The sequence below is a fragment of the Leptidea sinapis genome, chromosome 2, assembly GCF_905404315.1.
Source record: "Leptidea sinapis chromosome 2, ilLepSina1.1, whole genome shotgun sequence".
Lineage (NCBI taxonomy): Eukaryota > Metazoa > Arthropoda > Insecta > Lepidoptera > Pieridae > Leptidea > Leptidea sinapis.
This window is the reverse complement of record NC_066266.1, coordinates 18,891,753-18,905,725: the sequence shown is the minus strand read 5'-3', so window position 1 is coordinate 18,905,725 and position 13,973 is coordinate 18,891,753. Positions and strand designations below refer to the sequence as shown.

The following is a 13,973-nucleotide window of genomic DNA, read 5'->3' as shown; positions in this document are numbered from 1 at the left end:
CAGAATGTATATTACTTACCTCACCACGCTGTTCTTAGGTCGACGAGTCTAAGCACGAAGCTACGTGTAGTTTTCGACGGAAGTGCTACACCTGAAAAAGGAAAATCATTAAACGATGAACTTCTAATTGGTTGTTCTCTTCAACAAGATATTAGAGATTTAATAACTAGATGGAGACAACACAAAATTTGCTTAGTTGCAGATAGTCGTCAGATGTATCGTCGGATTCTCGCAAATAATGATGACGTTGACTACCAGAGAATCGTATGGCGAGAATCTCCAACACAACCTATAAAAGAATATAGACTACTTACCGTTACGTATGGTACATCTTGTGCTCCATTTTTAGCCATTCGTACACTTCATCAACTGGCTGAAGATGAAAAGAATGATTTCCCCACTGAAGCTGAAATCCTGAAAAACGACGTATACATGGATGATTTGATGACGGGCGCATCCACAGTAGGAGACGTGGTGAAGTTACAAAAGGGCCTGACGGAGCTGTTGGCTCGTGGCGGATTCCCTTTACATAAGTGGTCATCAAACAGTAAAGTGGTGCTATCACAAATCCCAAATGTTGACAAAGACTCTGAAAGTGCCATAAATATTAAAGTTGAAGATACGATCAAAACATTAGGTATTACTTGGAACTCTGACGCAGATAATTTTGAACTTAATGTAAATTTAAATTATTGTTCTACTAATTCAATTACCAAAAGATATGTATTGTCCACAATTGCAAAATCTTTCGATCCACTAGGTTGGCTAACACCTGCAATTATCATACTTAAAATATTCATGCAAAAGCTGTGGTTAGCTGGCTTAGACTGGGATGAAGAATTACCTACTGATCTTAAAGTAGAATGGAATACTTACCTCGATCGTTTCACGCATACTGAAAACATTCAGTTCCCACGATGGTTTGGAGTTTCAGATGACACCACTAAGCGGGAGCTGCATGGATTTAGCGATGCTTCGTGTACTGCTTATGCTGCAGTAGTGTACCTTAGAGTTTTAGGGAATGAGGGTGAAGTAAAAGTTTACCTTGTTATTGCAAAATCTAAAGTTGCCCCAGTAAAACAAATTTCTGTTCCACGTCTTGAACTCTGTGGTGCAGTGCTATTGGCAAAATTGATCCAACATGTTAAAACTATTTTAAATATACCCGACGATGATGTATTCACCTGGACGGACTCTACCATCGTTTTGGCATGGCTGCGTAAGACACCAAACACAGGGACTACATTTGTTGCGAATCGTACATCAGAAATTTTGACTCTCACTAATAGTAATCAATGGCACCATGTTTGTTCTGCGAACAATCCCGCTGATTTAGCATCGCGTGGAACCTTCCCAAATGATCTGCAGCAGTCAAATCTATGGTGGAGTGGTCCTCAATTTTTACATGACACGGATGGATTTGAACTTTCCCCCGTGGATATTCCCTCGACAGATTTAGAAATGAAAGCTACTACCAAAATATTGTGTAATGTTAATTTTATCGAAAAGGATGATGCAATTTCTTATCTAAAATTATTCTCAACACTGTCAAAATTAATTCGGGTTACTGCCTATTGTTGTCGTTATTTTAATCTACTCAAAGTTAAGATTACTAAGAATCCCTTGACAAAAATTTTGGATTCTACGAGTAAAGAATTTGGTTAAATCGACAATCCAAAAATGTATACCTTGTTACAAGCAAAAGGCTACTCCCAATGTTCCATTTATTGCAAACTTACCTAAATTTCGTGTTAAACCTAGTCGCCCTTTTCTAACAAGTGGAGTAGACTTTTGTGGACCTTTTACAATGAAACTGTATCCTGGTAGATGCAAAAGAACCTGTAAATCTTATGTTTGTTTATTTGTGTGTACCGTAACAAAAGCCATTCATCTAGAGTTGGTAACGAACCTTACTTCTGCTGCTTTTATTGCTGCATTTCGGCGTTTTACTGCTCGACGTGGTCACTGTAAAGAGATTTGGAGTGATCATGGAACGAACTTTGTAGGCGCGTCCCGTGAACTTGATCTGGCGTTCAAGGATTCACAATCTCTGACGGTTACTGAAGTTTCTGAACTTCTTGCTAATGATCGCACACAATGGAAGTTTATACCACCTCGTGCCCCACATTTTGGAGGTATTTGGGAGTCCGGAGTGAAAAGTATTAAAGGGCATTTAAAACGGGTTATAGGCCAAACTTTTCTCACATACGAGGAGCTAACTACTCTCTTATCTCAAGTTGAGGCTTGTGTCAATTCTCGTCCACTCACACTTATGAATTCCACTCTTGACGAACCTCCTTTGACACCTGGTCACTTTCTCATCGGAGAACCCTTAATCGGTGTTCCTGAGCCGTCTCTTCTCGATGTTAAACTCAGTCCGTTAAATCGATGGCATATAATTCAACGAATGGTGCAAAGCTTATGGAGTCGTTGGCGAAATGAATATCTCACGACCCTGCAACATCGTTACAAATGGAACACTAACCAAACTGATCTCCCTATTGGAACTGTTGTTTTAGTCAAAGATGACATGCTCCCACCAGGAAAATGGCTTTTGGGACGTATTATTCAGAAACACCCAGGAACAGATGGCATAACAAGAGTTGTTACATTAAAATATAAGGATAGTGTTTTTAAGAGACCAATCGCAAAATTGTGCCCTCTGCCTCTGGATGAGCCTGACTCCCCGTAATTTGAGACTGATGTTTTTTTTCTTAGTTTGTTTTATTTTCTTAAATTTTGTTTTAAGGACTTTAGTCGTCCTTGGCCGGCGGAATGTTTAACTTTAATGCTTTATTTACTCAAAATGTAACTAGATGGCGCCACAGGCCATTTAAAATCGCGCTAACGTTGTTTTTTGTAATATTCCTATAGGTTAAGCTTCCTGATGTCACCTTGAGTGTTCTTACTAGTGTCAAATAAAAGTGTATAAGTTAGTGTGAGTGTTAAATTAAACACTATATATAACTGGACGAGTCAACTTTACCTGATAATGCAGCATTATTATTGGCTAATGTTCGTTTTATTATGAATCAAGAAATCTACGAAGAACTGCTCTTCGCAAGAACTTTGATAACCTACACTAACGGTGAATCAATATTTGATGTTTTGAAGGATTACTTCATTAAAAAAGCAATTCCTTTATCAAATATAATATCAGTAGCTACAGATGGAGCACCTGCCATGGTTGGACGTTATCGTGGATTTATAAGCTATTTAAATCAAAATGTGTCAGGGGTGTTAGCAATACATTGCGTCATCCATCGACAACATTTAGTTGCTAAAAATTTGTGTTAGATTGCATGAATCACTTCATTTAGTCATTGATGCAGTAAACCGAATCCGAAGCAACGCGTTGAATACGCGGTTATTTGCGCAGTTGTGTGAAAAAAATGACGAACACTTTCATCAATTACTCCTTCACACTGAAGTACGCTGGCTGTCGAAAGGCTTATTTTTGACAAGATTTTTTGCACTTTTTGATACTATTTTAGAATTTCTGGATACTAAAGATAAAATTTTAAAAGAAAATTTAATGAAGAGGAAAAGAGACATCGCCTATTTAACAGATTTACAAAATTTAATATGGTTAATTTGCAATTACAAGGCGACAGTTTAAATTTGATTAAAACAAAGTCCATCTTATCAGCGTTTCTTGCCAGAGTTAAACTTATGAAGCAAAATATTGGACGGGGCGAATATTCTCTCTGTTCCCGAATTCATCACAGACAAGCTGCCAGGAAGACGACGTTTTAACTTACGTTCAACATTTAAATGCCCTCTATTCAGATTTTGAATCTAGGTTTGAGGATATTTTAACTATGGTAATACCACCGTGGATAATTGGTGACATAGAAGAAACGAATGTCATAATACAAGAGGAACTGACTGAACTAAGAAGGAAGAATCGTAATAGTAGATAATTTCTATACTTCGTTGAGTATGGCAGAAGAACTCCTATCACAATGTGGGCCTGATATTGGAAAAAGGAACAAAAAGGGTGTGAAAGTATTGAAATGGGTAGATAAAAGAAATGTTTGAATGTTGACTATATGCAAAGATCATGACGATAAACTAATAGATACTGGGAAAAAGAAGACAGGAACTAACGAAAGCATTAAAAACCCCGGAAGTGTTCTAATGTAAAATGAAACAAAAAAAGGAATTGACTACAGTGACCAAATGGAGGAAAGTAATAATGGAGCTAATATTTGGTACAGCCCTTATTAACGCCTGAATTGTGTATAATTCAATTAATGGTGATAGAAATAAAATGCCAAAGAGACTATTTGTGGAACAACTTATTGAAACTTTTACAAAGAAGGACTTGGATGTGGATGTGGATACAGGTAATTTTCAAAGATCCTAACTACTCGTTATAATAAATATCGTTAATAGAAACGTGAATGTGACATCTTGAGTAACTTTCTTCAAATAGGTTGATAATCATGATTACTATTAGTGTGTTTGTTCATTGAATCAACTAGCGGAGATCGGTGTCTTGCTCATCAAAATTAAACTCTTTTGCCCAAGTCAACCCCACTCGTCCGTACTCTAACCAACTTAACACCTACTCTAACCAACTTTACCCGAGTCTACCTAACTCTTACCCTAATTTACTCAGCTAGACCTTATTTTTCAGAACCCACTGCAAACAAGGCACATCATCTCGAAAAGGGATCAAAGAAGAGGATGAGTAGGAGATGTGTAGGATGTTACGAAAAACTCCTCACCTTCTTAACAAGTCGTGGGGCCGACAAAAAGGTAAAGAAAATTCTCACAGAATGCACTGGTTGCCAAAAATATTATTGTTTGGTCTGTTTTAATGAAAAACATCCATAAGTTTGATAAATAAATACAATTAAATAAAATCGATATTTCTTTTCCCATCACTAAATTATATAAAAAACTGCTATTGTTCAGTGCGGTATGGGTAACGTGACCAGGTGTCCCGTTTTGAACGGGACTGTCCCTTTTTATAATTACGAGTCCCGGTGTCCCCGTAATGAACTCTGGGACGCAAAATTGTCCCGTTTTCGGAAATCGCGCGAAAACTTGAGTAGTTAGTCGAGCCAGCGGACGGCCGCCGCACTTGCCGGACGCGAACGAGCGGTGTGAGAGAGCGAGACCGCGCGTCAACACGACCTAAGAAGACGTGATTGGCCAAGACGTCATCGCGCGATTCGCGCGCACTTTGCTGACATGTGTTTGGCGGATTTTATTCTCGCATATCTACGACTTCTCGTTATTTGTTGTTATTAGTTTGTTGTTACTGTTAATAGTTGTAGTCTACATGAGACACGAGTTGGTAGATGCAGTGTAGAGATCTTTTGTTTTGGATTCAAGCATAAGTTAAAATGCCGAAACGCAAGTGTTCGTTCAATATTAGCTTACAAGCAAAATATCCGTTTATCAAGCAAATAAATACTCCGTCAGATGTCAGATGCGAAAAGTGTCGTACAGAATTTTGTGTTTCCCACAGTGGTGCCGTTGATATTGAACAGCATTTAAAGTCTGAAAAACATAAAAATGCCGATCGTGCCGCCGCTTCGAGTTCTTCGATGTTAAAGTTTTTCAAGAAAACGGATGCATCAACTTCAGAGGATTTGGATACCGCGGCAGAATGCGTCTGGGCTTATCACACGATACAAGAAAACCGCAGTTTTCGCTCTAATGACTGTGCATCGAAATTGATTCATTCATGTTTTGATCCCAAATTTACAGGCGCGCATACGAAATCAGAAGCTATTATTGTAAATGTTTTGGCGCCTGCAGCGATGATAGAATTAAAAAACGATCTTGATAAGTCCAACTGTATTACAATACTAAACGACGCTTCAAACCACGGTAACAAGAAAATATACCCAATTGTAGTGCGATTTTTTCAACCTTACGTAGGTGTGCAATTCAAAATTTTAGATATCCAAGACCAACCAGGTGAGACTTCTGATATCATTGTCCATTATTTAAACCAAGTGTTGACCGATAATAATTTGACAGCAAAAGTTGTGGCATTTTGTGGGGACAATGCCAATGTCTTTTTTGGCGGCCCGGCTAGACGAGGAACTAAAAATGTGTTAACGAAATTGCAATCATTTTTAAAAAAGCCATTAATAGGCATTGGATGTGGCGCCCATGTAATTCACAATGCAATAAAATCTGCTGCAGACGGGCTACCTTTAGATTATGAAAGTATTATTGTGAAAATATATTAATTTTTTTTATATTTACACGATTCGAGTTGAAGCTCTAAAGGAGTTTTGCACCGAAACTGGAATGGAATATCAACAAATGCTCGGCTATAGCAAAGCCAGGTGGCTTGCTCTTATCCTACCTTCGAAAGGTTTTTAAAAATGTATCAGCCATTAAAAAACTACTTTTTAAGTATTGAAAAATGTCCCCTGATGCTAAAAAACTTTTTTGAAGATCCCACAGTCGAATTGTGACTTTATTTTTTACATGCTCAGTCAGCAAGTGTTCATCAAGCTGTATTGAAACTTGAGGGTTAGACTGTATCGGCAATTGAAGCGGCAAAAGAAGTCAATCAACTAAAAGACAATTTGACTCAGAAACAGACCAATCAATTTATTCCATTTACGGTCCGTCAATTCATGGTGAAATTGAAAAAAAATGGTACTGATATAGATGAAGAGTTTGTGAAAAGGACAGCTACAGAATTTTATAAAACAAGCTGTGAATATTTGGAGCAGTGGACTTGCTTTCTTACCAAAGAAATGGAGATATTTTATTGGGCAGATTTAAAAAGATCCCTGAATGGGAAGACGTTCAAAAATGTCTCGACATATTAATTGAAAAGGAATATATTGACTGCAATAAGGATACAGAGGTTTTTGATGAATTTTCATTGATTTCTAAATATATTACTTTGCAAAAAGTATCCGAATGGAACAATGTAAATGTTTCCACGGAAACTCGTTGGGTGGAAGTATTCAAACACTTTCACGCTAACAATCTACAGCATGAAAACTTTTCTATATTAATTGAATATATTTTATGTTTACCTGCTACAAATGCACCAGTAGAAAGAGTATTTTCTATGATGAACAAATTGTGGACATCTGAGAAAACCCAGTTACAAATTTCAGTTCTAAAGGCGATGTTGAAAACTAAAGTGAATATTAAAAAAACTTGCCAAGAATTTCATACTTATTTGAAATCGTCACCAGCCATACTAAAGCAAATTTGTTCTTCTGATAAATGTAAATATAACTAAGCTAACGAACTGTATAAACACTTACTTTTTTGTGAATAAAAAAAAATTAAACGGTTTCTTTTTTTATTGACCTGAATCATCAATGTCCCGTTTTGAGTCAAAAAATAAATGGTCACGTTAGGTATGGGGTACATCAGATCCCACATTTTATTTTACCCATAGAATCTAAACTAACTAAACTAACCACGGGCGGCGGTAGATTTAGGTTAATGAACTCATTGTTAATAATAATCACGACAAAAGCCGCACACTGTCTTATTTGGCGACAAAAAGGATTTTGGTCTCCTACGGGCGGTGGGGTTTAATATGCCTCATACCGCCACAATCTTTGGTATAGGACAAGGTTTAAAACAACCCATAACGCAGTAATGGAAAGTATGGATATATCTGTGCCTCTGGGAACGTGTTAATTATTATTATTATTAATTAGTAGACCCACACCCTTTCCAATTGAAGGGTTCAATTATCTCTTCAATAATATTTAATCCATTTAGCAAAAAGTGCACCCCAATATTAAGATTTTCTAATCAACAGATCCTAATACAAAGAATTCCCTGCACATACAAGTATAAAATATACCTCTAAATTCTACAAAAAAGTTCTAAGATTCTAGAAACACAACCCACATCTGAACATGTGCATGATATAACTTGATAAACCAATTAAAAATAAGAGACATATTGCATCAAAATTAAAGCATTTTTGGGATTTAAACTTTAAATACAAGTGAATCCCATTTCCCAAATAAGGTTATTATGACCTGGGAACATTAATATTGATGAAGAACTATACTCTCTTGAACAAAGAATTAGCCTGTACAATACTTGCCACTGAACCAGGTAAGATACCTAAATTAACTAGAGAACAAGCAGATAAATATCAATTTTGTGATTTGTTTTAGGTATCAAACTATATAATTTGGAGGTGGGGCAAGAACATTTTACCCAAAGACGATCGAAAGTTAAAGTTCATTCAAAAATAACATGCTTTTGCAAACACAATATTGTGTTAGGTCTTCCATCTTGGTACTAGAACCTACTTAGCAATCGACACACCCGACACATTGTCAATTCGAGCAAAATACCAAATTATAGATGTCTTGAATAATTCACCATTCTAAAAGATTATAGATTATGTGATTGTACAAGCACCATAGGTTGTACATTCTCATAATCTTCAACCAGTTGAACGACAACAAGAGAAAATTCTGTGGCCTCAACATTCAAACATGGCGTTCAAATCATGAATAATTTTAGATTATTCTAAAACTCAAAACAACAACGTACTACCTAAACTTACTTTAATCAAAATTCAAATGAATTTAACTTAACGCGAAATTCTAAATTCATAATTCACAGTTCGTTTTGCTTTTAATTCTGGTTGACGTTTATCAACCATGATTGTTGCCTGAATACATAATATGTAATAATAGGTTTTGACAGGAGTAGTCTTAGGTGTTGTCATATTAATATTATGACTAAAATTACCCCTCCCAGAATTAAATCGTATGACATACCTCAACAGATAATGGGGAATGTAAATGAATTAAGCATAATAATGAAAAGCATGAAATAACTTCATAAAATCACTTAACATTGCCTTTTAAAATATACTACAGTCAAATCTGTAATAATGATCAGGAAATATATTGTGTTATTTGTTATTTCTATTCACATGTTTTTATTTTCTTTCATAAATATTTGTTTTTAAATATATATAAATACTATGTATTTATATTATCAGACAGATACAAAAACTAAATATCATTCAAATCCAAGATTTGAATTTGTTGACCTTGAATTTACCGCTGGCAGCTTCACGTGATAAATACCTATATATCCTTATCATTTCATTATTCCAACTGAAGAACTAGCATCCATGGTGATGAAATAAATTATAAAGAAAACCTATATAAACCCCGTGAAATGAAAATGTTCTCTAAAATGTAGTATTCAATACTCAAATGGCGTCACACTAATTGGCAATTGGTTATAATAGTCGATAAAAAAAGAGATGTCATGTGCATATTGAAGAGCACTGTCATTTGTCGGTGGCGGTTGGTCCCGATCGTGTAGAAGACCTTTAACTAACGCACGCATTAATAACAAACGAAATTGGCCACAATTAACCGATGATCGGGCTGTCAGGTGGTCCTTAGGCTCGTATATTCTAAGTTTATGCTCTAATGAGATATTATTTGCTATACGAATGCAATAATAATAGACTGTATCAAAAAGAATAAAAGATTTATACTTACTTAAAAATTAAAAGTGGTAATATTATAACTACATGCAAAAAAAGTGGACAGTGGTATTAAATTTTAACCATACAACTACTAAAGACTACTGTCACGATGATTTGGGGGACAAATTCAAATATAAAATTCAAGTGAAAGTTCCTACTACCTATTTGGACATCTAATAGGTCGGAGAAAGTAATTTCGCATTTGGATTTTTATAAACTATTAATTATTTATTCAAACAAAACAATATTTGTTACTTTAGTTACAGTATGAATTAAATTACAACTATAAGTATGGGGAAGAGTACCAAGAAAAATAGTTGTAATAAATCGTCTTTGGCTCGTCAAAAGGTGTCATTTCAAAAAAATAAACAAATGACTAAAATGTTGGCTATGAATTATTTGAACTTTTCTTTCTTCGTGTATAAATATAATAAATTAATTCGATACATTTTCAAATTTTACGACTGCTATTTTTTTTAGTGATTCGGGAATTTTGATGCTAAAGTTGCACCTTACTGTAGTCGTATTGTTGCGTATAAAATAGAGGCTATTTTTGAAAAAGTTGAGCAAGATCCTTTCAACAGGTGTTACAACATAACTGAAGAACTTGGAATTATTATTTACAAATAATATAATGTTGAAAACAACAGCTCACCAAACGATATAATTCTAATAGGTGCTTCTAACAATAAGTAATAATCGCATAAACTATTTCAAAAGGCAGGCCACGCTCCTGCGAATCCTCTGGTGTTGGAAGAGAATGTGGGCGGTGGTGGTCACTTAACGTACGCTGTGTTTCGCATAGGTTAGTGTCGAGGACCGGCGTATGGTCTGTCCCAATTGGTTGAATCGCCAAAGCGGCTCCCGGATGTGGATAGCCAGATGCCGTCCTTATTGGATCTTCTGCTGACTACACATCCCGATGGTTACCAGGTCTTTGTCGACGCCCCTCTCGGAACGTCCGACCATTGCCTGGTCAGGAGTGTAGTGCCTATCCGACGCCAATGTCGCAGACCACCAGCGACCCGCCGCGTTTGGCACTACAAGTCAGCAGATTGGGATAGGATGCGTTCCTTTTTTGCACCCTACCCTTGGAGCGGGGTTTGTTTCCCTTCGGATGATCCTAGTGCCTGCGCCGTTGCAGTAGCCGATGTGATACTACAGGGCATGGATATTTTTATACCAAATTCTGTAATATCGATCTATGGCAGATCACAGCCCTGGTTCGGTGCGTCAGTTAAAGCAGCATCTGACTGCAAAAAACAGGCGTATCGAGCTTGGGTTGCGGCGCTGGGCACAAAGCATCCGAACTGCATAGTTCTTAAGAGGAAATACAACCGTGCCTCCAGATTTTTTAAGCGGCAAATCGCCCGTGCCTAGTCAAACCACGTCGTCAGAATCGGCGAGCAGCTTTCCAGTTACCCAACCGGAACACGCAAATTCTGGTCGTTGTCCTAACTTCAGCCAGCCGTTCATGCTGCCGTTGCACATGAGGAATGACACCCTGGCCCATACGGCAAAACAGAAAACCGGTCTCTTGTGCGCTCTTTTTGTCTCCAACTCGACTCTTGACGACAACGCAAAATCACCGCCGACCATGCCGCGGTGTCAGAGCTCTATGCCTGAAGTTCAGTTCAGACAGAAAACTGTTAGGCGAGCTCTGTTTTCGTTGGACGTCTGGAAGTCGAGCGGGCCGGATGGCATTTCTCCAATCGTGCTTAGAACGTGTGCCTCTGAGTTGACGCCGGTGCTAACGCGTTTATTCCGGCACTCTTATTCTAAAGGTGTAGTCCCTGACTCATGGAAGTCAGCCCTTGTCCATCCGATCCAAAAAAAAAGGAGACAGTTCGGATCCGGCAAACTACAGGCCTATTGCTATTACCTCCCTGCTCTCCAAAATCATGGAGAGCATTATTAGCCGTCAGCTCTTGGTATACCTAGAGGGTCACCAGTTGATCAACGACCGACAATACGGGCTTCGCCATGGTCGGTCGGCAGGTGATCTTCTGGTATACCTAACACATAGATGGGCTGCGGCTATTGAAAGCAAGGGGGAAGGCCTGGCAGTTAGCCTGGATATAGCGAAGGCCTTTGATCGTGTATGGCACAAGGCACTCTTCTCAAAACTGCCATCATTTGGGCTTCCCGAGAGCTTGTGCAAGTGGACCTCCAGCTTCCTCACCGAAGCCCGTAAATACTGGAGTGCCCCAAGGCTGTGTGCTGTCTCCCACGCTGTTTCTTCTGCATATCAATGATATGTTGGACACCTCCAACATTCATTGCTATGCAGGTCTCTCTCGGGAAATCGTTGACCAGTGCCAGGAGAAACTTGTGTCTTCTATCGAGTCTTCTCTTGAGAAAGTCGTGGAATGGGGAAAATTGAACCTTGTCCAATTTAACCCCCAGAAGACTCAAGCTTGCGTTTACCGCTAAGAGATTGTGGGGGGCGGTGATCACTTAACAACAGGTGACCCGTACGCTTGTTTGTCCTCCTATTCCATAAAAAAAAATACCTTATTGTTAACGTAAGTTGTTGAAATTTTCAATAATTAACTACTTTAGTCGACATTTATATTAAATTTATTATCTCGGCATACTTCAATTCGTTTACAATTCCTACATTCATTATACTTCATACCATACCTTGTGCCTACACCAGCGGCATTATGGAAGCTTTTAGTTTTTGAACTGTCATTTACAGCAGAGATTCTCCTTGCTATATATTTTATCGTAGTCGATTGTGGCTATCTCCGTTTTTTAACGAATTTTTCTACAGTGATAGCACTGTGCAGTGCTCGCAGTACATATCGGCACATACCCTTTATCTGTGTAAAATACGACAAACCGTCAAATTCCGGTCAGCCGTTAAAATTATCTGTAGCAGTCGATTCAAAAATTATTTTTCGTATTATCTATGGTGTAAGTAGTAGGTACCTAGTTAGTAAGTCTGCCAATCGATAAATTCAATCACTGCACGTTTCATAAAATCGCGGAAAGAGTTTCTCTAGGCTGGCAAGCTTCTACTCTAAAGTTCATGACCAATTGACCATTCATTAGAGTTATAGTGTACTGTGTTCATGACACGGAGTTCGATTCCTGTTGGTATCGTAGTATGATCTAATTACCATTACAGTAAAAGTGTTCTGTGAGTATGATTTATCATACAAAGAATATAGTGTGCAATTATTAGTGTGTGTATTATATCTGTGACATGACAGTAAAATTATGAATATATTAAATAGGGTAAGTAAAACGTTCAATAATATTATACATAATATTGTCCAATCGTCTACATGTACACAATGGTTTTATTTAACCCACTCTGAACTGCATCCTTAAATTATTTTAATTTATATGCAGTGTACTGTTAAAACACATTATCAGTCTTGTTTAATTAAAGCTTTAATATTTATTTTACTTAGAACAGGTACTGGTTCAGATAGGTGCCAATGGTGCCTGCTTCGATTGGTATTCTGTTTACATCTTAATAAATTTTTGTAAGTTGTCTGATGATTATGTAGTAGTCAAGTTGCTGTAAATAGAGGATAGTTACCTTACCTACCAGATCCTAGTGAGACTGCATCTATTAGCCGAATGAATGTCATACTCCTTTCCATGGTCTGTTGGCACACATTTAGTATTTGGCCGAGCTAATATACTGGCTAGTCAGGTACCACAGTGGTACTATTCTGCTGTAATGTGCAAGCTGGACTTAAAATTACTGGGTTACTAACACTTAACATCTTGTGTGTCCAAGTGACAAGAATAGGATTCCAATCTTAGGGTTCAGTCTATGATCCTGATTTGCCTGTAATGGGCAGAGAGAATCACAAACCATCAGGTTGGTGTTGTTTTTTAGTCTAGATTTGTTTTTCTATTGAGACTGTTATGTACGATGTTAAGTCTCATTTGCCCAGTAATTTCACTAGCCATGGCACTCTTCAGACTGAAACACAATAATAAAATACACATTACTGCTTCATGGGAGAAATTGGCCCGATTGTGCTACCTATAATCTAGCCGGCATCCTGTGCAAAGGAGCCTCCTACCCTCCCAATTTATTATTTGACATTTATTATTAATAATTTGGATGTCTAGTCTCTTGCTGTTAGACAACCGATAAAAACAGGCCAGGAATATTAGTTTAGTGTGTGTGAGAAGCTATGTCTTACACTAGCAATTTGTAATTTGTACGACACTTTGTGCTAGTGTAAGTGAATTGCTGTAACGGCCATTTTCAATAACATATCTATCCTTAGTTTAACTTACTAGAGGTAGACAAATCTATCTGTTAAAATATGTCTGTAAAATAGTACTTGTTCTCTGTACGCATACTGTTTAATCTACATCATTCCTTTAGTCTTTGTCAGAGTATAGACAATGCATACTTTATAGAATATGTTCTCTCTCTTTTTGCACTTCACCGTAATGGAAGCTACATGAAGATCACGAAACTCTTGTTAAATAAGTTATAATTAAAAATACATCTTGCATA

General features: G+C 37.4%; 1 pseudogene; it reads left to right on the top strand.

Annotated features, from left to right (window-relative positions):
- Positions 1 to 3,942: 3,942 nt before the first annotated feature.
- On the top strand, positions 3,943 to 4,842 carry LOC126973368 (uncharacterized; annotated as a pseudogene).
- The last annotated feature ends 9,131 nt before the right edge of the window (positions 4,843 to 13,973 follow it).